Source organism: Tenrec ecaudatus, chromosome 3 (assembly GCF_050624435.1).
Source record: "Tenrec ecaudatus isolate mTenEca1 chromosome 3, mTenEca1.hap1, whole genome shotgun sequence".
NCBI classification, from domain to species: domain Eukaryota; kingdom Metazoa; phylum Chordata; class Mammalia; order Afrosoricida; family Tenrecidae; genus Tenrec; species Tenrec ecaudatus.
The window spans coordinates 40,546,225-40,571,026 of record NC_134532.1 but is presented as its reverse complement, the minus strand read 5'-3'; the positions used below and the strand labels follow the sequence as shown (position 1 = coordinate 40,571,026).

Genomic DNA, 24,802 nt, shown 5'->3' with positions numbered 1-24,802 from the left:
TCCTGTCCCTGCTTCTGTAGTCCCATTGATAACAATGCTGTACTGATGCTCCATCAATCAGAAACGTGTGACCGTTTCCTCTGTTGCAATCTTATTTCATTAGATTCCCGACTTGACTCTTTCCCTGAACTGCACTATGATCTCCTGTGTCTGTGTATTCTCTTCGTCTCTTTTAAGACTTAATAAATGTTCTCCGTAAATTATATTTGAGATTGGAATTCCATTTTACAGTCTAAATCAGAGCACAAGCTAGTCTCCGATGGGCAGAAATGGTTGAGGGACATGCAGTCAAGATCGGGGTAAAAAGGAGATCCTCTCTAAATAGAGCTTAAAGAGAACAAATCTATGAGACAAAGACAACGCAAAGACACAGACACATCATCTGGATGAGGGAAGCCACCACCAACAGGAGGTGGAAATGGCTTCCTTGGTTCCCAATTGAGATGTGAGAGGAAGTTGTCGGGAGGGGCAGGGCAAAGGAAACTGTCACAAAGGCATGATTGGTGGCCAGTCCATCACACTGACAGACATTCCATCCTTAGATAGAGGGCTTACAAGATGGGTCCAGGGCCTTCTGACTAATGCAGTCAGGGAAAGGCTGATAGCATGTGGCTCCTGTCTAGGAGTCCCCTGGACTGTCTCCAGTTTGGTGACCTCTATCAAGGACACACAGACACAGGTAAACCTCCAAGAGAGACTGCCCCTCCCTGGGCTGCCTGGGGAGGTGTAGGTCAGCCACACCCCAAAGCCCTCTGCCTGAGGGCCAGACTACCTACTACCTTGGTTCCTGGGCAGAAAGCATTCAGTGGAGGCTCACTCTATGTGGGGCTCTGCAATCTACATGAGGACTTAATCTATGCAGGGATTTGGAGCAGTCAATTCTCTGGTACCCTTTTGCAAAGCAAGGTGCTCAGAAGTTAAGCTCTAATGCAGACCTCGGTCATCAGTGGGGTGGCCTGATGACTGCAAGGCTGGCCTCTCCTTTTTTTTTTTTTTCTTTAGGTCTTTGTACTTTTAGATATATTTGGTGATTTTTGTGGGATTCACTTTTTTAAATTAATAAATATTTTTATTGGGGCTCATACAACTCTTATCACAATCCATACATACATCAATTGAGCAAAGCAACCGTATACGTTTGTTGCCCTCGTCATTCTTTGTTTTCTTTTTTTACATTTTATTAGGGACTCATACAACTCTTATTACAATCCATACATATACATACATCAATTGTATAAAGCACATCCATACATTCCCCGCCCCAATCATTCTCAAAGCATTCGCTCTCCACTTAAGCCCTTTGCATCAAGTCCTTTTTTTTCCCCCTTCCTCCCCGCTCCCCCCTCCCAATGTGCCCTTGGTAATTTATACATCGTTATTTTGTCATATCTTGCCCTATCCGGAGTCTCCCTCCCACACCCCTTCTCTGCCGTCCCTCTTCCAGGGAGGTCACATGTGGACCCCTGTAATCAGCTCCCCCTTTCCAACCCACTGGCCCTCCACTCTCCCAGCATAGCCCCTCACACCCCTGGTCCTGAAGGTATCATCCACCCTGGATTCCCTGTGCCTCCAGCCCCCATATGCACCACTGTACAACCTCTGCCCTATCCAGTCCTGCAAGGTAGAATTCGGATGATGGTAGTTGGTGGGAGGAAGCATCCAGGACCCGGGGGAAAGCTGTGTTCTTCATCGGTACTACCTCGCACCTTCATTGACCCATCTCCTCTCCTGAACCCCTCTGTGAGGGGATCTCCATTGGCCGACACTTGGGCCTTGGGTCTCCACTCTGCACTTCCCCCTTCATTCAATATGATATATATAGAGAGAGAGACACACACATATATACATATACACACATATATCTTTTTTTTTTTTTGCATGATGCCTTTATACCTGGTCCCTTTGTCACCTCGTGATAGCACTGGCCGGTGTGCTTCTGCCATGTGGGCTTTTTTGCTTCTGAGCTAGATTACCGCTTGGCTGGCCTCTCCTTTCAGTAAAAGCCACTCTGGGATTCCCATGCTCTCATGCCCGCAACCTGACATGGAATGGAGCGGTCCCCAGGCAAGACCCCACCCCCAATCACGTCTTTCTGGGGTGAGAGTTGAGGGTGCAGGAAGAGATCTGAGCAAAAAAAGACGCCCGAGTATTCCCAGCCCCAAAGGCTGAGGCCTGTAGCCAGCTCAGAAAGGATTTAACAGGAATTGTCCCAGGGGTCGCAGTGACCTGGAACACTGGCGCACAGGGTGTGGGAACTGTAATTTCCCCAGGAACCCAGACACGGTTGGGGACGCCAGGCCTGCGGGGGATTCCGTGCCTGGGATCAGCCCGGAAACACAGAATCTCACTTACCCTTAGAAACTCATGGATGCTCACTCAGATCCTTCTCACTCAGAGGAAGTGGTGTCAGCAGGAAATTGTTATCACCTGGGGAGGGGGTGGGAAGCGAAGGGGCGGGGCCTGGAGATAATGAAGGCCACCTGGCGGGAGGGGCCTGACGGTAAGGCTCAGCACTAAGGATCCATTCATAGTAGTTTCTTCTTAGTCTGGAAACCCTGAAGAAACCTGTGCCCTTTGGGTGTCCCTGCTTGCATTTGAAACGCGTTTGCATTTGAATCCCAGCAACACACAAGCCCAGTCAGAAAGACAAACTGTAAAAAAAGTGGTGGGTGGAAGGCATGTTTCCCATGTGGGAATTTCCCCTGAGAGACACTCCAGCGGCTAGGGCCACAGAGACACACACATGACAGAATCTGATGCCATCTGCTCCACTTGACCACCTCTCTCCTGGCTTCCACCTGAACGCCTCTCAACAACCCAACTCAAAGAACAGGCCTAAGCCCTGTAGAATCAAGAGCCACAACGGGGAGACCCTGCACAACCTGCTTCATCCTCAGACAAGGATGTCAGGCTCTGCTCCCTATGCTACAGCACCCAGACCCGAGACTCCTGTCCCTTGATGCATGCCCAGTGAGCAGCAAGATGGGAATTCCTGAAAATGCCACAGTTGTCCAGTTGTCATCTCCTCTTCCTCTCCTTCTCCTCCTCTGCTCTCTCCCTCTCCTCACTGCTAAAGATTTATTTCCCCATAATCTGTGGGTTCTGTATGACTCTTTTGATGAAACTTTCCTTGTGAATTAGTGTCTTATTTTCAGCAAGTTCCAGTCAACTAATTGTCCTTCACGGACTGTGTTTCCTTTAATACATTTCATGTGTTGAGGTCTCTCCTAGCTACTTCTGTGTCATTGAGTGTTTTTATCAGGAATGGGTGTTAAATATTGTCAAATGCCTTTTCTGCACCTATTAATATGATCGTATGGTTCTTATCCTTAGTCTGTTTATGTAGTTGGTTACATAATAGTTTTTCTAATACTGAATCATATTTGCGTCCCTGGTAATAATCCCACTGAGTCAAGGTGAAATATGAATTCAAAGTCAAGGATAGGCGCTCTCAAACTCAATCCATCCCAAACTACTCTGATGGATGATCCAATCACTTTTCTAATCCAATAAAGTTATGTAATCATCAAATATGCTACTTTATTGTTAAACACCAGTATAATATATCCTGTTGTATTATATTTTATAAATAATTTTACCCCATATACTCTGTATTCTTAAAATTTTCTTTTAAATTTTCTCAGGCATTAAAGTAATAAATAAATAAATAAATTTCCTCATTCCAATCTACTACCCTCGTTCAATTTGTCCTTGATTATTTCATCTTGCAGGTATATATATTAAAACCATGATTTTATATTTTCAATAATTATTCTGGAATGATTATTACTTTACTGCTTATTTAAAGAAAAAGCACTCTAACATTTCAGTACTTATACAAGGGAGGTGGTCATTAGGGGTCACTCAGTGAGTTCCAAATCATAGTGACCCCGTGTACCACAGGGAGAAACACTGTCCTGTCCTGGATCATCCTCGGAATTGTTCTTATATTTGAGCCCGTTGTTTTAGCCTTTGTCAATCTAAAAAGTTTTCCTCTTGTTTGCTTCCCCTCTACCAAGCACCACGGTTGCAGTGATTTATCTCTTGTATTTGCCTCTGGTTTGCAAATACACAAACACTCTAAGGTTTTATTTATATGGCATAAGAGAATGCATTTAAAAGAACAATAAAGTCAGAGCTGTCATGTGAATTCTGACTCATAGAACCATAGGGAGCAGAGTAAAAGTTCTGTAGGCTTTTGCTTTTGTATTTTATAAACCATAATGTTTCATCTTTACCACAGCAGGTAGTGTCCTTATAAAAATAGTCCAAAACTAGACAGGCGCTGTAGTGGTTAATTTTTGTGGTCTCACACATGGATAAGCTCCACATGGAAGTTAAAGTGTACTTGAGTATCCAAGAGATGAAGAAAATATTCCGTTGGTTTTGTACAAGATTAAAATTGTGTTGTGTGGTATGAGTTGGGGGTGCCAGCCCCCCACAGTAATCACGGGTTAGTAAGCACAATTGTAAGTTTGAGATATAATACTTATATATCTCTTATATTAAAGTCATCAAGAACCAGAGAGATAGAAGAGTCAAATAATGGAGTCAGACGCATTTCATGGTAGCATTGCTCACCTCAGCCCTCCTTGGTGGTCCAGGTGGAGAGGGGGAAGGGAAGGAGGACTAGGGTAAGGGAAATGGGAGGAGAGGGACTGGAGTAGAGAGGCAGAGGGAGACCAGCAAGAGAGACCCATTGCTAACCCAGGCTTATATACCTCCGGCGGGTGTGCAAGCTTACTCATTAGAGTTAAAGGCATGCGTCACTGAGAGGGGCTGCACTATGTTATACAGCAGTGAGGGGAGGTGGTCTAGGGACATACATGCAATAGGAAGAGGAGGGATTGGGGGGAAACATGTGCCAAGATGGGCGGATCCTACATTTAGGATGGTAGCTTAAGTTTGACCTGTTCTCTGGATCTCCATAGGAACCATTATCAGTATGGTGTGAACTCCACCTACAGGAACCAAATAGATGACTGCAGGTGTCCATTGCCCTTAACAGCAGGGAGTGGGGCCCTCTGCAGTCTGGCAACTGATCACTCTCAGGGAGGATGCCTGTGAGCATCTGACTTCCCTCCACATAAACCCCCTCCATTATTTCCTCCCTAAGACTCTCGCTTCAGCTCAAAGTTAAGCCCCAGGGTCTGTTGCTTCTCTAGCCAGGAAGAAGTGAATGTTATTCAGGAAGCAAGTGGCTGAAGCTAGCACACAAAACATTAGGGCTTCCTCCTGGGTTTGCCCAGTCTTGTCACCTGTGCTTAAGGTGACCAGAAGCCCCGCTTTTGGCGGGCAGTCCCAATTTTTAACATTTTTTCCGTGGCACTTTAAAAAAGTCCTGATTTTTGGAAAGAATGCACAACAAACTAGGGAAGGTGCGGGGGAGAACGGGAAGGGAATATACATAATACATAATGCCATTCAAACAGCTGCTGATTTGTTGCCCGTAGATGTGGAAAATATTATTATTAAAATATATTCTTATTGCTATATATACACTGTGCACGTTGAAATGCTTAAAGAATTTTGTGAAACTGCGGAAATCGAATATCAGAAAATACTTGGATACAGTAGAACGTGTTGTTTAGCTCTTTTGCCATCTGTCAAAAGAATTTTGAAAATATACGATCCATCCTTTGAAATCCTACTTTCTATCACAGGATAAATATCATAGAATTTTAGAAGAGTTTTTTTTAAAAGAATCCTCAAAATTTTGGCTAGAGTTTGCACACAACCAAGCAGCTCTTTTTCAAAATGCTATAAAATTTACTGAAGGTGACCAAATTTTGGTAATTGAAGTAGCAAATGGAGTTAATAATTTAAAATTTCAGTGTCAAGAGCAGTTAGAAAATAAATTTCTTCTGTTAACTATCCATAATAGTATAAGCCATTTAGAAGAACAAGGTGCAATAAATCGTGCAGATATCATGAATCACGTTAAAAAGTTCTATAGTTACTGCATAGATTATTTAGAAGAGTGGACGGTACATTACAATGACATTTAACATTTTCATTGGGTTTCATTAAAACAATAATTGGAATGTGCAAAAATCATTCAATCATATTACTCAAAATTTCCCATATAGTAATATTTCTGAAAGCGATCTTTTTAATGAGGTATTATTAAAAATATATTGATAAGGAAAAGGTTAAATATTGGGCATCAGCAAAAATCACAATAGAGAACAAATGGTTAGAAATATTTCCTCATTTTGAAACAAAACATGTTCCATACAATAATGCACTAAAAATTGTGGAATACGTGCTGTCCTTACCAGGAACTAATGCTGCGACTGAATGCATTTTTTCTATGTTAAATAAAGTGTGGACATCAGAAAAATCATAATTAAGTGTTGAGACTTTGAAAGCAATTTCATGTCTGAAATATAATTTTACAAAATCTTGTGAAAAAGTTAATGACTTTTCAAACAAAAACAGCAATTGTGGGGTCCTGGTTTACAACTGCCAGCACCAGCACCATGACAGGCTGTATAAAACCAAAGTCTGGGGCAGGCTTAAGCTCTAATTTCAGATTCCTGGACACTGAGGTAATTCAGTCAGAGAAGGCATCATCTGTCCCATACTGACCAGTAGGGTGCAGCGACCACCACCCCAATTGACCAGTCAAGAAAATACAAGCAAAACTGCTTGCAAACCACCACTGGACAACGCTGATGCCAGAAGTTTTCTCCAATAAATTTAAAGAACAGCAACAGTGGACTGCCACCCATCCTGGCCCCATAAAAGCCCAGGGAACAAAGAACTCAGGGCTGATTCCCTTTTGGATGCTGGGTCCCCACTGCGCTGGGCAGTGGAGGGAGGGAAGCCCTAGTTTGAGCTAGAAATAAACTCCTTTTTCCACTTTTGCATCTCAACCTGTCTTAATTCTTCCATGGGCCCAAGGTGAGCTTGTGTTCCCTTCCCCAATCCAAAACAATCTACTAAAAAAAATTCACTCAAATGAGAAATATGCCAAAGAACAAAATAATACTATACATAATTTTAATGTATTATATATTTGTAAATTGTACTTATGTTGAAATTTAAAAAAATATTACAATAATATTTTTGCGTTCTATGCAAATTTTTGTTGCTCCATATAGACCAAATTTTTAATCAAGAGCCCAAAAATACCTCCCCCATTGGTCATCTTATCCATTATTCTGCAAACTGAAAGCAGCACAGCAAAATGCTTAGACAAATAGACCTAAGTTAAGAAGCAGACTAAGACTTAGGACAACAGAGAAGAGGGAAGAACTGTTGATGCTGGTTTTTAACTTGAAATATGCTTTCTTCCAGAGTTGATAATGAACACATTGCCATGGCAGAGAAATTCATACTATTTCAGTGTCCAATAGAAATTCTCCTCTGTCAAAAGTCTTTTAAGTCCATTTTTTTCCGTGGATGCCTGATGATCCCTGACCATTTTTCTTTGTGAGCACAACTTCTGCTTTTTATTTTTTTTAAAGCATTTTATTAGGGGCTCATACAACTCTTATCACAATCCATGCATATACATACATCAAATGTATAAAGCACATCTGTACATTCTTTTCCCTAATCACTCTCAAAGCATTTGCTCTCCACTTAAGCCCTCTGCATAAGGTCCTCCTTTTTTTCCCCTCCCTTCCCACTTGCCCCTCCCTCATGAGCCCTTGATAATCCACAGATTGTTATTTTGTTATATCTTGCCCTATCCGGAGTCTCCCTTCTCCCCCTTCTCTGCCGTCCATCTCCCAGGGATGAGGTCACATGTGGATCCTTTTAATCAGTTCCCCCTTTCCAACCAACTCACTCTCCACTCTCCCAGCCTCACTCCTCACACCCCTGGTCCTGAAGGTATCGTCCACCCTGGATTCCCTGTGCCTCCAGCTCCCATATGCACCAGTGTACAACCTCTGCCCTATCCAGTCCTGCAAGGTAGAATTCAGATCATGGTTGTTGGAGGAGGAAGCATCCAGGATCTGGGGGAAAGCTGTGTTCTTCATCGTTACTACATTGCACCCTGACTGACCTGTCTCCTCTCCTAAACCCCTCTGTGAGGGGATCTCCAGTGGTCGACACTTGGGCCTCAGGTCTCCACTCTGCACTTCCCCCTTCATTCACTATGGTATATATACACACACACACACACATACATATATACACACACATACATATACATATATATGTGTGTATATATACATATTTATACACATATATATACATATATATATATATATATATATATACAATTTTTTTTGCATGATGCCTTATACCTGGTCCCTTTGGCACCTCGTGATCGCAAAATTCTGCTTTTTCACTGACTGTTTCAATAGCAATGATAAACAATCCTGGCCACAGTAGAGTTTGGGGAGGTAAAAATCTTGTGGGTCATTGACTAACAAGGACAAACCAATGTACATAAGGTATTGAATGGGACATTAGATGAATTCAGATGAAGAAAAAAAAAAAGACAGTCCATGTGATTACAGGTGAAACAATGAAATAGATCAGAAACCTCCTCAGCTAATTTAATAAGGTGTTCTTTCTCTCTGAATTGCTAATTTTTAACCACTCAATGATGTGTTCAATTGTCACTAAGACAAGGCCCATTTTTATCAGGTGTGTGCCCATTTTTACCTCTGTCTACTTACAACTGTTCTTAAAGGAAAGACAGCCCATTCAATTTTTGTTTGTTTTTAATATGATGTACTTTCTTCCTGAATTGCTAATTAACAAAAGTCTAAGAAGTTCGGAAGCATGCCCTCCACTCACAACTTTTCTGTCAGTTTTTCTTTCTCTCCAGGCTTGTGTGTTGTTGTGATTCAAATGCAAAGGTGTTTCAAATGTAAGCAGGGTCACCCAGAGTGAAGAACTTTTAGCAGAACTTCCAGACTAAGAAGAAACTACTAAGAACGGATCCCTTGCCACTCCAGGCCCTGAGCTTCACTTCCAGGCCCCTCCCTACAGGAGTCTTTCATTACCTCCAGACCCCGCCCCTTGGGAAAGACTCCACCCCTACCCAGGTGAAGCAATTTCCTGCGGAACTCACTTCCTCTGACTGAGGAGTTGCAGCCTGATCGTCCCACGAGGGTGAGTCCCTATGTTTCTATGCTGAACTTAGGCTCGGAGTCCCCTACAGGCCTGGCATCGCCGGCTGTGCCCCAATCCCCACGGATATTACAGTTCCTGCATCCTGTCTGCCCGCTTTCCAGGTCGCCACGACCCGCTGGGATATTTCCAGTTAAATCCTTTCTGAGCTGGTTACAAGCCTTTCTGCCTTCAGTCTTGGGAATATGCAGGTCCCCTTTTCCTGCCCAGAGACCCTCATTCACCCTCACCCCTCACGCAAGAAAGGCGCGATTGAGGGTGGGTTCTTGCCTGGGGGCCATTCCCTCCTTGTCAATTATCGGGCAGGAGAGCAGGGGACCCCAGAGTGGCCTTTACTGAAAGGAGAGGCCAGCCTTGCAGTCATCAGGCCACTCCCCTATGGCCGAGGTCTGCATTAGAGCTTAACTTCTCAGCACCTTGCTTTGCAAAAGGGCACAGTAGCAGTGACAGCCCTAGATCCCCGCATAGATTTAGTCCTCACATAGATTGCAGAGCCCACACAGAGTAAGCTTCCATTGAGTGCTTTCTATCTAGGAAGCAAGGTTGTAGGTAACATGGCTCTCAGGCAGAGGGCTTTGGAATCCAGGCTGCCAGGGAGGGGCGGTGTTTCTTGTAAGCTTACAGGCCTGTGTGTCCTTGATGGAGATCATCAAACTGGAGACAGTACAGGGGGTCTCCTAGATAGGAGCCACTTCCTATCAGTCTTGCCCTGACTGCAGGGTCAGAAGGCCCTGGACCAATATCAAAGAAGTCTATGTCATTGTGATGTATTGATTGGCCACCAATCATGCTTTTGTGTCAGTTTCCTTTGCCCCGCCCCCCACACCCCCTTTAGCTCACATCTCAATTGTGAACCTGGAAAGCCATTTCTACCTCCTGTTGGTGACTTCCCTCATCCAGATGACATGTTTGTGTCTTTGTGCTGTCTGTATTTCTTAAGATTTAACAAATGTTCCCTTTAAACTATATTTAAAATGGGGTCTCCTTTGTACTCTCAAACATCTGTGTGTGCCTCCTCACTCATATCTACCCATCAGAAACTAGCTTGTGCTCTGTTTTAAACTGCAAAAGGGACTCCAATCTCAAATATAATTTAAGGAGAACATTTATTAAGTCATAATAGATACAAAGAGAATACAAAGGAGATGATTAGTGTAGGTCAAGGAAATATTCAAGTCGAGAATCTAATTGGATAATATTGGAACAAAGGAAACTCACAAGTTCATGATTGGTGGACCATCAATACATCATTGTTATAAGTGGGACTACAGAAGCAGGGACAGGACCATAATTGGGGCATATACACTGTCAGATAAACCACTTTAAAAGACTGGTCCAGGGCCATCAGATGTAGAGAGTTAGGGGTACATTTAAGGAATATAGGACACCTTGGATTGGCTGGAGAATGGTGGAAAAGTTGTCCACTTTCCAAGTTCCTCTGCCTCTGGGCAAATTCAAACTATATCCTTGGTTAATAATCAGAAAGAATTCAATGGAGGCTTAATCTACAGGGAGACCCTTCAATTAGACTTTATGCAGTCACTCCCATCCACAGATCTTCACTAACTGGGGTGCTAAGACTTTCATCTCTAAGACAGCCCCTGAGACTTGTTTCCTAATCTCTGGTGATGCTGCAACTTTCCACTTAGTGTGTGAAGGGTCCCACTTGGGGATCTCTCCCCAAATAAGCGCCACCCAGAGATTGATCCTATTATTGGCTCAATTCTCTTTAACACTGCACTCTTCAATCCTACTGTTGTTCTCATGAGTAACTCTTAGAGGACTTACTTCTTCATGAGCAGAGAACCCCAGTGTGCTCTGACAGGGAGTTCCTGGCACTGGACACACAGGGTGTCCATAGGATTGACATGTTTCCAGTTTGTGGTAAAGATACAGCTCCACTTAAAGTGTGTATTCTGAGGTTAATTTGTTGGCTCACACCAAAATATTTTTTTTCTTTTTTATAATTTTTTTATAAATCATTTTATTGGGGCTCATACAACTCTTACTACAATCCATGCATATATCAATTGAGTAAAGCACCGTTATACATTTGTTGCCCTCATCATTCTCAAAATTCGCCTTCCATTTGGATTCCTGGAATCAGCTCATTTTCCCTTTTTCGCCCTCACCTCCCTCCCCGCTCCCCTCTCCCTAATGAACCCTTAATAACTTATAAATTATTATTCTATCCTATATTATACTGTCCGGCATCTCCCCTCACCCACTTTACTGTTGCTCATTCCCCAGAGAGGAGGTTACATGTAGATCCCTGAGATCAGTTCCCCCTTTCTATACCCCCTTCCCTCCCAATGTCGCCACTACCACCGCTGGTCCTGAGGGGTTCATCTGTCCTAGATTTCCTGTGTTTCCAGATCCCTACTGCACAGCTGTGCATCCTCTGGTCTAACTGGGTTTGCAAGGTAAATTTGGGATCATGGTAATTAGAGGGGAGGAAGCATTCAAGAACTAGAGGAAGGTTTTGAATTTCATTGTTTCTACACTTGACCCTGAGTGACTCATCTCCTCCCCACTACCCCTCTGCAAGGGATGTCTAGTTATCTACAGATGGACATTGAGTCCCCATCACACACTCCCCTCATTCACGATATGATTTCCCCCGCCTTTTTTGTTTGAAACCTAGTCCCCCTGGCCCTTCATAATCACATATGTTGGTGTGCTGCTTCCATGTGGGCTTTGCTGTTTCTGGGCTAGATGGCTGCTTTTTTTATTTTAATTTTTATTTTTCAACATTTTATTAGGGGCTCATACAACTCTTATCACAATCCATATATATACATACATCAATTGTATAAAGCACATCCGTACATTCTTTGTCCTAATCCCTCTCAAAGCACTTGCTTTCCACTTAAGCCCTCTGCATCAGGTCCTCGATGGCTGCTTTTTTACTTTCAAGCCTTTAAGTCCCCAGTCGCTATATCTCTCAATAGCCATTGCACCATCAGCCTTTTTCACCAGACTTTCTTATGCACACATTCGTTTTCAGCGTTTATGTGGGGAAGGTGATCACACAATGATGGTTTTTGTTCTTTGGTGTCTGCTACCTGGTCCCTTCAACAACTCGTATTCACTTAGGCTTGTGTGCTTCTTCTTCTCTGTGGGCTTTGTTGCTTCCGAGCTAGATAGCTGCTTGTTTGCCTTCAAGCCTTTAAGACTCCAGATGCTATATCATTTTGATAGCTGGGCACCATCAGCTTTCTTTACCACATTTACTTATGCACACTTCTGTCTTCAGCGATCATGTCGGGAAGTCATATCAAAATATTTTAGAGTTCTCAGCGCACACTGGTTGAGGGGTACAGAAAATCATTCTCTGACCCTAGGTCTGAGTAAAAGGCCAATGTTAGTTATGAAAAAAATGATACAATGGTTCCAATGTATGTACCTTTAATTTTCTGCCTCCTGCATCTCTCGTGACCTGAGTGTCCCTTGGAAATGAGGGGAGGGAAAGGGTCGATGACAGAATAACCAGTAATTAATATGCCTTATTTAACATGTGTTTCACTACATCTTTGAGGAAGAAACCAGATGAAATTGGAATTTACAAATTAGTAAATCAGAACAACTGAACCCGCAGGCACCTTGCTTATTGGTTAACACATCCCTGCATATGTCTAATAGCAGAGAAGTCTCCTTGAAGCTAGGACACAGTAAAAGGAAGATCCACAGGAGACCTGTGATATGGACATGATGTTGTTTATCACATGAACATTTATGAACCACTTTATTTTGTCAACTACCATGAATCAGATGCTGCTAATCAGAAACTATTCATGATTGAATAGTTTACTGAAAATGTGTCTGTGGTTCATGGTTTTGTCTGTCTACCTACCTTAGTTCCTTACATTTAAGTAAAGACACAGAGACGACAGCACCGCATACGTAATTAGCAATGTGAGTTTCTTTTTTTTAAAATCATTTTATTGGGGCTCATACAACACTTATCACAATCCATACATACATCAATTGTGTAAAGCACACTATACATTCGTTGCCCTCATCATTCTCAAAATTTGCCTTCCGCTTGGGTTCCTGGAATCAGCTCCTCATTGTGCTCCTTTCCCTCCCCCTCCCTCCCCCCTTCTTCATGAACCCTTAATAATTTAAATTATTATTTTATCTTATCTTACACTGCCTGGCGTCTCCCTCCCCCCGCTTTTCTGTTGCCTATCCCCCAGAGCGGAGATTATATGTATATCCCTTCCCTCCCGGTATCGCCGCTCTCACCGTTGGTCCTGAGGGGTTCATCTGTCCTAGATTCCCTGTGTTTCCAGATACCATCTGTACCGCTGTGCATCCTCTGGTCTAACCAGGTTTGTAAGGTAGAATTGGGATCATGCTAGTTGGGGGAAGGAAGCATTTAAAAAATAGAGGAAGGTTGGGAGCTTTATTATTGCTACACTGAACCCTGAGTGACTCATCTCCTCCCTACTACCCCTCTGCAAGGGATGTCCAGTTATCCATAGATGGGCATTGCATTGGCTCACCATCATGCCCTCCCCTCATTCACGATATGATTTTTTTTTTCATCCGCCTTTGGTGCTTGAAACCTGGTCTCCTCGGCCCTTCATGATCACACATGTTGGTGTGCTGCTTCCATGTGGGACAATGTGAGTTTCTTGATGGGTTAGATTTGGGTTCAGTTTAGGGTTGCAGAGTGCTAGAGTCAGAGTCTGTACTTATGATGGGAAACTAGGTCCTGGGATTAATGTTCCTGGATCAAGAATAAGAGCCAATGGACAGAAATGGAACCTAAGTGTCAGGAGTTAGATGTTAGTGAACAGATGAAAGGACTTTATGTTTACAATGTGTTCTGCCTAAACTCTTACGTTTTGAGTTACTTAGGGTTTATGTATTACGATATAAAGATGTATAGTTATGGTTTGAATAGTACAGTTTTGGAAGTTGGTTTCTCAATTTGAGACTTCGGGTTATAAATTTAGGATTAAGGTTATAGAATATAGTCTAAGCTGTTTTCCTGAGTTTAAAAATTGGGATAAATGAATTAGGCTAATTTTTTAAAATAAATTGATGGTCACTATCAGGGAATGCTCAGGGTGTTGATAGCTATTCTGGATGGTGAGGGGCTTTTCAGGTAGTTAGAGTTTCAGTGTTTGAGGAGATTATCAGTGTATTGTACGGATGCTTAGCATGTTAAGGTATAAGGGTTAATAGTTTGACAGCTGTTGTTTAGCAGTTAATGATTTGTGAATTAAGTACCAAAAGTTATTTTTGCGCATTGAAATGTAGCCTACAGCGTTTTTATATTTGTTACCTATTTATGGCATATTTTGAATATTTCATGCATACAATCATTAATTTATGATTAGAGAAATTTTTATTAATCTTTGGCAGCCGCATCCCTAAAAATCATAAATCTTATTCTGATTGTTGTAATCTTACTGTACAGTCAATTTTTAACATCAGTGGTGAAAGTGGATATTTTTGTAATTTTTCTGAGGTAGGGTGATGTTTTTTCTCTTTCCTCTAAGTCTGACATTTTGACCTTTTTAAAAAAAGAATGTTTATTAGTATATTAACATATTGAACTATATTTATTATTTTTTAAATTTATTTTTATTTTAACAATTTATTGGGGCTCATACAATTCTTTTCACAGTTCATACATATACATACATCAGTTGTATAAAGCACATCTGTACAGTCTTTGCCCTAATCATTTTTTTCTCTTTTCTTCTTTTACATTTTATTAGGGACTCATACAACTCTTACCACAATCCATACATATACATACATCAATTGTATAAAGCACATCCATACATTCCCTGCCCCAATCATTCTCAAGGCATTTGCTCTCCACTTAAGCCCTTTGCATCAGGTCCTCTTTTTTTTTTCCCCCCTCCCTTCCCATTCCCCCCTCCCTCATATGCCCTTGGTAATTTATACATCGTTATTTTGTCATATCTTGCCCTATCCGGAGTCTCCCTTCCCCCCTTCTCTGCTGTCCCTCTCCCAGGGAAGAGGTCACATGTGGATCCTTGTAATCAGTTCCCCCTTTCCAACCCACTCACCCTCCACTCTCCCAGCATCGTCCCTCACACCCTTGGTCCTGAAGGTATCATCCACCCTGGATTCCCTGTACCTCCAACCCTCATATGCACCAGTGTACAGCCTCTGTCTTATCCAGCCCTGCAAGGTAGAATTCGGATCATGGTAGTTGGGAGGAGGAAGCATCCAGGATCTGGGGGAAAGCTGTGTTCTTCATCGATACTACCTCACACCCTAATTAACCCATCTCCTCTCCTAAACCCCTCTATGAGGGGATCTCCATTGGCCGACACTTTGGCCTTGGGTCTCCACTCTGCACTTCCCCCTTCATTTAATATGATATATATATATATACATACACATATATACATATACACATACATACACACACTTATATCTTTTTTTTTTGCATGATGCCTTATACCTGGTCCCTTGGGCACCTCGTGATCGCACTGGCCGGTGTGCTTCTTCCATGTGGGCTTATTTGCTTCTGAGCTAGATGGCCGCTTGTTCACCTTCAAGCCTTTAAGACCCCAGACACTATCTCTTTTGATAGCCGGGCACCATCAGCTTTCTTCACCACATTTGCTTATGCACCCATTTGTCTTCAGCGATCCTATCATGGAGGTGTGCAGTCAATGATATGATTTTTTGTTCTTTGATGCCTGGTAACTGATCCCTTTGGGACCACTCGATCACACAGGCTGGTGTGTTCTTCCATGTGGACTTTGTTGCTTCTGAGCTAGATGGCCGCTTGTTTATCTTCAAGCCTTTAAGACCCCAGTCACTATCTCTTTTGATAGCCGGGCACCATCAGCTTTCTTCACCACATTTACTTGTTCACCCGAACTATATTTATTTTATGTTAGATTTGTAAAGGTTTCTTTTCCTGAACATTAAAAGTGTTTGACTTTGTTTAGTATGTTTTGTGTCTATTTAAATAATTGATAATTATCCATTTTTTTGTAATGTAAAAATATTTCTTTACATTAATTGGTATATTACAGTGCTTATTTTATGTTAAATCAACACTAGGACAGCTTTCAATTAATCATGGTATATATTTATTTTAAAGTGTTGTCTGACTCAGTTCCCAATCATTTTAGAACTTTTTCATGTAGATCCATTTCCAATATTGGTCTACAGTTTTCTTGAAGTATCATCCTACCTTGGTATCAGGTTATTACTTTTCTCATCGAAAATGTTAGTACCAACAAAAGATCCTTGAACTAACTACAAGCTGTTCTTTCTTGTTGTATTTTATTTTGTTCTTTTTCAGTGGTTTGTTGTTTTTGTGTTGTTGTATATTGTTGCTTGGTTTTGCTGTGTCTTGTTTTTGCATGTTATTATCTCCACAGGTCTGTCTAAATGAGATAGGTTGGATGAACAAGCTGGAGGAAAAACAACGGGACTGACAGTTCTGGGGAAAATGGGATAGGGGGAGGTGGGGGGTAAGGAAGTGGAGTTAACAAACCCAGGGACAAGGGAACGAGTGATCCAATTTGGTAGTAAGGTGGTTGTGGCAGGCCTGGTAGGGCATGATCAAGCGTAATGTAGCAAAGAGGTATTGCTGAAACCCAGGTAGGTACTGACCATGATAGTGGGATGGGAAGAAAGTCAAGGGAAATAGAGGAAAGAGCTGGGAGGCAAAGGGTATTTATAGAGGTCAAGACAAAGACATGTACATATGCAAATATATATGAGGGTGGGGAAATAGATCTATGTGCCTATATTTATAGGTTTAGGATTAAAGTGGCGGAAGGACATTGGGCCTCTACTCAAGTACTCCCTCAATGTAAGAATGCTTCTATTAAATTGACATTCTATTATGCTCACCCTCCTGACACAACCACTGCAGACAAAGCGGGTGAACAAGCAAATGTGGTAAAGAAAGCTTAGGTGCCGGCTATCAAAAGAGGTAGCATCTGGAGTCTTAAAGGCTTGACGATAAACAAGTGGCTATCTAGCTCAGGAGCGACAAAGCCCACATGGAAGAAGCACACCAGGCTGTGCGATCACGAGGTGTCGAAAGATCAGGTTTAAAGCATCATCAGAACAAAAAATCTTACCATAGTGAATGAAGGGGGCAAGTGCAGAGTGGATATCCCCTTGCAGAGGAGCCTAGGGGAAGAGATGAGTCACTCAGGGTGCGATGTAGTATCCATGAAGAATAGAGCTTTCCTCTCGTTCCTAAATGCTTCCCCCCCCACCCCCACTATCATGATCTGAATTCTACCTTGCAAGTCTGGATAGAGCAGAGAATGTACACTGGTGCAGATAGGAGCTGGAGGCACAGGGAATCCAGGGTGGATGATACGTTCAGGACCAGGGGTGTGAGTGGCGATACTGGGAGGGTAGAGGGAGAGTGGGTTAGAAAGAGGGAACCAATTACAAGGATCTACATGTGACCTCCTCCCTGGCAGATGGACAACAGAAAAGGGGAGATGTCTGACAGGACAAGATATGACAAAATAATCATTTATAAATTATCAAGGGCTCATGAGGGAGGGGGGAGTGGGGAGGGAGGGGGAAAAAGGACCTGATGCAAAGGGCTTAAGTGGAGAGCAAATGCTTTGAAAATGATGCGGGCAATGAATGTACAGATGTGCTCTACACAAATAATGTATGTATAGATTGTGATAAGAGTTGTATGAGCCCCTAATAAAACGTTTAAATAAAATGTTAGTAATGTACTCTCACAACCATTGTTATGTTTGTACCCAATAACTTGAACTTAAGTAACAAAACATAAAGTGTTTATTCATATTGTTTGAATACTCTGATATCTAGCTACCAGAATTTTCAACTTTAATCTATCTTACAGTTAGCCTTGAAATTTCTCATGGAATTTAATTTTGATTCAGTGACCTTTTGAGTATCCTGAATCCCATGCAACTCTCATAGATAACTTGCTCTGGCTGGATCTTCTGGACTTGTAGCTGACTCCTCAGTGTAGAGGGATAAATGATTTACACTACTCTTGATAGAAAAATAGGCACTCACACCTGAGTGACTTTATACTGCCCTCACACTGGAGCCCAAGTTTGGGAAATACTCTGTCATAAGACATGCTGGGTGGATCTTAGAGAATTTCCCTCAGTTCACCTCCAGGAGAATTGTGTAAATCAAAAAGGCGCAGGAATTTCTCAGTGATTTTGTCATGGCTTTGTTATACACTCACACACAGGAAACCCATTCCTTCTTTTTTTTTTAAACATTTTATTAGGGGCTCATACAACTCTTATCACAATCCATACATATACATACATCAATTGTATAAAGCACATCTGTACATTCTTTGCCCTAATCCCTCTCAAAGCATTTGCTTTCGACTTAAGCCCTCTGCATCAGGTCCTCTTTTTGTTTTTCCCCTCCCTCCCCACTCCCCTTCCCTCATGAGCCCTTAATAATTTTTTTAACATTTTATTAGGGACTCATACAACTCTTTTTTTTTTTTTAATGACGGTAGGAAGTTTATTTGCTGGTCACTGTTTGAATATAAGTTACAGAGAACTCTGAAATATCAAGCCCACAAAATCAGCGGGCTGAAGAGGCAGCATGAGCAAGCCATGGCCAGAGCCCTGTATTTCAGCAAAGGGAGGTGAACAGTTACCTGCTGTTTACTTGGACAGTCCTTGTCCTTAAAAAATTGTGCCAATGTCTGCATCTTATTGCACCCAGACCTAATACCAAAACTGCCCGTTTTTCAAAAGCTACAGAATGCATTCAGAGTCACTGTTTGCTTTTCCGTTTTCTCTTTCTCCCTGACTTTGCAGGTGGGGGGTGCGTCTCTTGAATTTCTTCCTTGACATCAACTGCAGGCTGTTTGAGAATGATTTCATGATCTTCGTCGTCATTCAATTCAGCCACTTCAGACTTTCGCCTTTCCAAATATGATGGTGTACAAACTGGCGTGGAGTCCTGGCTATTCATAGAATTCTGAAGATCACTGTTTGAAACATTTTGGTTTTTCTTTTTCGGTAAAACCAATAGAGGAAAACTATAAACTATCCCTTTTTTAGCTAACTTCTTCCTGAGCAATTTTTCTTTGTTCTTAAATCGCTCTCCATGCGTAGCTTTTCCGGAAGTGTTCGTTTCTTATTGTACCGTTTTACTGCTGGATGGGATGGCTTTGAAAATGGAATATCCCAGTCTTTGAAAAGCTCTTCATGGACTTTTTCAGGTGGCATAAAATCACACTTCAAGAGTCTTTCACCAAAAAGGTAGTTGTTCATTGTCTCAGCAACTATCTTGGCAACATCATCTGACTCAAACTCCACAAAGGCATAGCCTTTGCTATTTCCAGTCTTTTTACTTCTGGACAACTTGAGTCTTGAAACAGCACCAAACTGGGAGAAATAAGCCTTGAGCTGGGGTTCAAAAAGGCCTCGCGGTATGTGACCCACATACACAACTCCAGGTGTGAGTTTCTCTTGCTGGGCCGCGCGCTGGCGGACCTGCACCACCTGCTTCTGGAACTTGGCCTGTTCCTGCGGGTTCAGCGACAGCAGAGGCTTAGCGGGGCCATCAAAAGCCGCCATGTCCCAGTCGGCCCTAGTTGTAACGCTCCACCGACTCATACAACTCTTATCACAATCCATACATACATCAATTGTATAAAGCACATCTGTACATTCTTTGCCCTAATCATTTTCTTTTTGTTTCTTTTCTTTTTTTTTACATTTCCTTCTTTTTAATAAGAGAGCGTATGTTCCAGCAAATGTTGCATGAAAGGTTTGGCATCCGTTACCATGGAAATAACTTTTTTTTTATTTTAACAATTTATTGGGGCTGATACAATTCTTTTCACAGTTCATACATATACATACATCAATTGTATAAAGCACATCTGTACAGTCTTTGCCCTAATCATTTTTTTCTCTTTTCTTCTTTTAGGAAATAACTTTTGTAAACATAACACACTGGTATTTTGTGCATGTCTTGGGTACTGATTAGTGGATTCTGAGGTTGTTGTGTTAGATGTCATTGAGTTGATTCCACATCATAGGGACCCAGTAGACAACAGAAGGAAACACTGCCCTCTCTGCTGCCATACTCACAATTTAGGATGAACCCATTGTTGCCATCATGATGTCAGTCCATTTATTTGGGGATTCCTATTTTTCCCTGCCCTTCTACTTTACCACATACACTATCCTTCTCCAGAGACTGCTCCCTTCTGACAACATTGTCTAGAGTATGTAATATGAACTTTCGCTATCTTTACCTTTAACTAGCTCTCTGAGCTTCCTTCTTCTAAGACAGACTTGTTTGTGCTTTGGAGACCAATGTTATTTCAGTATTCTTTGCCAGCATTATAATTCAGACAAATCGATTCTTCTTCGATCTTTCTTATACAGTGTTCAACTTCCAATACATACGAGGCTATTGACAATACCATGATTTGGGTGAGGTGAACCTAGTCCTCAACATAAGTCCTCTTGTATCTTTTGATCTCTTCACGGTTACTATCACCATTCAGGTTTTTTTGTGTGTCTTTTGCATAAGCTATCAGTATTTCTGAAAGGAATTAAAATTTAGTCAAGTTTAGATTAAGAATGTTGCTAAAGGAGGGGCATGGAAGCCAACCTTACTCTGCAGCCAACCAATTTAAGAACCCTGAGTTGAAGCCTGTCCTTAAGACCTGGTGGAATGGAGAGCCTTATATTCAAGGTATGCTTGATGACTGATATACATGAGAGAGCCTAAAACAACTGTGCTTTTCTCTAGTCGCTTGACTTGCTGATTCATTTCAGAGGAGCACTAGTCTGTACCCTTTATCCTATAACTGCAACCTCACACATCTCTCCTTCAGAAACACCCTGTGGGCTGCAAAAGGGCAGTACCAGTGATGTCCAACTAGCCACTCAGGCTACTGCCTCCCTATTTTATCACACCGTAGCCTCTTCTCAGTACATTCATTTTGTTTTCCTGCCAAACTAGTTTCACTTGGAGCATGTTTCACAAGCTGAAGCCTATGCACTAGCTTTCCCCCTTCTTCCTTGGAGAATAAGACTATAGATGGGACAGCCAAAATCCAAGCCAATATGCCCTCTCCTACAGTTTGTTTTGTTTGACATCTGTCAGCATTACCTAGAGCTTGGAATCCAGCATCTAGGCAAAGATGACAAAATAGTTGACCAGTCATCTCTTTTCTGGATCCGTCTTATTCTTTTAAGCTTCTGCCTTTACCTTGGATCTTGGCAACCATCTACCTACCCTTTGCCATTCCTTGACTGTAGGCTGCAGTCTTTCTAAAAGGCTTTAAAATTGGACAACCATAATCACAAGAGCTTAAAAGAGTAGCAAATAAGGTTTCCCCTGGCTTATTTTCTTGTTTAGGATATCTCTGTGTTGGCCAAGGTACCTCTGGGTTGTCCTATTGGTGTCCCTCTGTTTCTTGTAGGCCACTTCTACAGCAAGTTTCTCTACTTACCTCACTATTGTGCATAAATGGGTTACCCAATGGTAGACATTTCTTCACACACAGTAGATATTGTAAAGAATACACAGGATGCAAGGGGATTGGGGCGGGTTAAACTTGATGAAAAGCTCAGCATGGATTTGAGTGGCATATGTGAGCACGATTCACCTGGATCACTTTAGCCAAATACATCAAGGGCAGTGGTCTGAGGTGCAGTACAGGTTAGTAAAGAGTGTTCTTCATAAAATACTAATTTCTTCAGTTAGATTGCTGGTGAAATGAAGATATTTAGCTTCAATGGAGCTTGAGAATTTTGAGGTTTTTAATACTTCCATTTAATTCTGAAAATAAATATTGTATATATAGAATGTGGATCCAAAGTTTAAAAGAATATTTGAGAAATTAGTAAAATTGCTCTGTAAAGATAGAGTGGACTCTGTTTAATGCAAACACCCTCAGATTGGAACATGGTTTGATCCCAGGGTGTGGGGGTGGTCACTACTTAGTACGCGGAGTACAGGCTAAGAATCTGCCATGTCTTTCTCAACATTGACTCCTCTTCTGTTTCAGATCAATGATTTGCCACAGAGAAATATGAGCCAATCTAGGGAGCTAGAAATCTGTTACTACTGTCTTGCACATTGAAGTATCACCAGAGAGGATTTCAACTTCTGACTGGTTTGTGAACCAAATCCATTCACTGGACTCCAAACAGGGTGAGCAAATAGCAGTTCATCTTCTCCTCAAGGGCTGCTATAATTAGAATCCACTCGATGGCAGCGAGTTGGGTTTTAGGTTTGGGTTGCTGATGACAGTGACAACTCAATGTCTATTTGCTGTGTCCCTAATTTGATTAAGCCTCCATTAAATTCTATCTGATCATTAACCAAGCAGCTAGGTCATCTTCCCCTGGGGGAAATGCCTTTGAAGTAGATTGCCTGCATTCCTTTCCAGCCAGACCCTCTCCACTTGCCTACCTAGGTGTATCCTTGATGGAGATCAGCTTCCTGAGGACAAACCGGAGGCCATTTTCATGAGTCTTGCCTTGACTTGCTTTGTGTAAAAGCCCTGGACCTATCTTGTAAGTCCCTTTAATAATGTGCATGTCCTAATCATGGTCCCATTCCTGTTGCTGTAGTCCCATCTGTACATGTGATTTATTAATCTGCCGCCAATCATGATCCGTACAATGTCTTTTGTTCTATGTCCTGTTTATTCAGGGTCCCGACTGAATCCTTGTTGTTGTTATCAGTTGTTATTTTGACTTCATGCTATTGGCCTCCCTTAAATATATGGTGTGTGTGCGTGTGTGTGCACATGCGTGCACGTGCCTTTTGTTATCTTCTAAGTATAATAAATGATCTCCTTAAATTATATTTGACATAGGGTTTACTTTTTCTACCCTAGCACACAATTTAGAGTCATACTTGACTCAAGGTACAGTTCTCCTTTCAGACAGAATCTTGACAGACATACCTGCAGGTAAGGTCAGACTCTGCAGCCTCCTGGTCTCTGTCCTGAATGAGCAAATATTACAAAGTTCTTTTAGCACTGCAGATAAATGGTCGCTCCGCCCCTTAGCCTCAGACCAAATGCACTCAGCTCTGTGTGGGTTGGGCAGTCTAGTTACCATGAGAGGTACTCAGATGTACACTACTTCACCTACTAACTTCCTGCCCAAAGGCACTGAGCTCTTTTGTTGTGTGACCTCTAATCTCATTGTTCTCTCTCAGTCTCTTTGTTTTGCTACCACCATGTCTCTGTTGCTGTTCCTTCCCATCGCTTTCTCTCTTGTATCATAGCTCTCTATCTTTTGGATTGAAGAGTTTCAATAAAAGAATTGTGTCCCCCCATCCCTGCAAGCCGCCATGTTTTCTCACTTAGTCTTTCCCCATAAGGAAATGGCCGGGGAGCTCCAAGAAACACAGACGAACTCGGGCTGAGGAGTAAAGGCAATGGGGTAAACCAGAACAGCTCTGTGTAGGGTGGGAAGGCCATGGCGTCCAGTAGTGACTGGCTGTCCGGGGTGAATATCGTGCTGGCGATGGCCTACGGGAACCTGCTGTTTGTACTGCTATTTATTTTTGTGAAAAGGCAAATCATGCATTTTGCAATGAAATCTCGGAGGGGCCCTCATGTCCCTGTGGGACACAATGCCCCCAAGGATCTGAAAGAAGAGATTGATATTCAACTATTCAGAGTTCCAGATTGCAAGTAGGAACCCTGGCTCCTTGCAGATGATGATGCCAGGCTACCACAGCTGGAAACCCAGGGAAATAAAAAGTGCTGCAACTGTCTGTCCAAGAGATAACTCTGGACGCCATTCCTGCCTCTGACATCCCATTTCACAGGGAAGGTCAGCATCCCCATTCCCTAAAGGGCAGAAATTTCCATTCCTACCTGCTTGATCTTTGTAACAAGACTACTCCTTTCAAGGATATGCGCAAGGCCCCCATTGATACCCTGCTGCATAACTATGTGGCAGTCAGCTGTGGGACAGAGGTCTTTTGTCCAGAGTGAGTCCCTGCACTATCAGGAGGCCCTGACTGAGCTGGCCACTGTGGTCCAAGCAGGAAGTGTGAGCTCTCAGTGACCCCACCAGTCAGCAGCCAGAGACCTTACCCAATCTCCTGAAGTCTCCCCACCTACCTTCCAGTCAGAAGAGTAAACCTGCCAAGCATTTCCTCGAATTGAAGAGCTTTAAGGACAGCTATAATACCCTGGGGAGTACTCTGATGGACCTGACAGACTCGCTGGAGATGAGCCAGGACTGGAGTGTGCTTGCCAGGCAATCCTCAGGTTAGCTGGCTGGTGGGCCTGCACCCTTGCCCGACACTCCCGATGTGTGCAGAGATCATGCCTGGAAGACCTTGGGGGATATTTCTGAACAACAATTAAAACTGTTTCCCCCCAACCCCCCCAAAAAGAATCTTGGATCCAGGCTCTTCTTCTTTGATGATAGTGAGATCCCAGTTTCTGTTTCTGAAATGGCTCAATAAAACCGAATGTGATGCCCAGTGTGACTAATTCCCATGTTCGGTTTTCAGACATCTTATTTGTGTAGCTACAAGGGTACCAATCTATTGTTGGGCAAGCTGCCCAATCCTCTTAAACCAAAAACCCAAACTCAGTGCTATAGAGTTAACACTGACTCATAGAGAGCTTATAGGGTAGAACTGCCCTGTGAGTTTCAGTCTGTATCTTTTTAGCAGATTAGAGAGCCGTGTTACTCTTGGGAGAAGAAAGCACCAT

General features: G+C 42.4%; 2 pseudogenes; one reads left to right on the top strand and one right to left on the bottom strand.

Annotated features, from left to right (window-relative positions):
* Positions 1-18,637: 18,637 nt before the first annotated feature.
* On the bottom strand, positions 18,638-19,692 carry LOC142443368 (MKI67 FHA domain-interacting nucleolar phosphoprotein pseudogene; annotated as a pseudogene).
* Positions 19,693-23,546: 3,854 nt separating this feature from the next.
* LOC142442233 (protein C1orf43 homolog) lies at positions 23,547-24,070 on the top strand (annotated as a pseudogene).
* Positions 24,071-24,802: the final 732 nt, after the last annotated feature.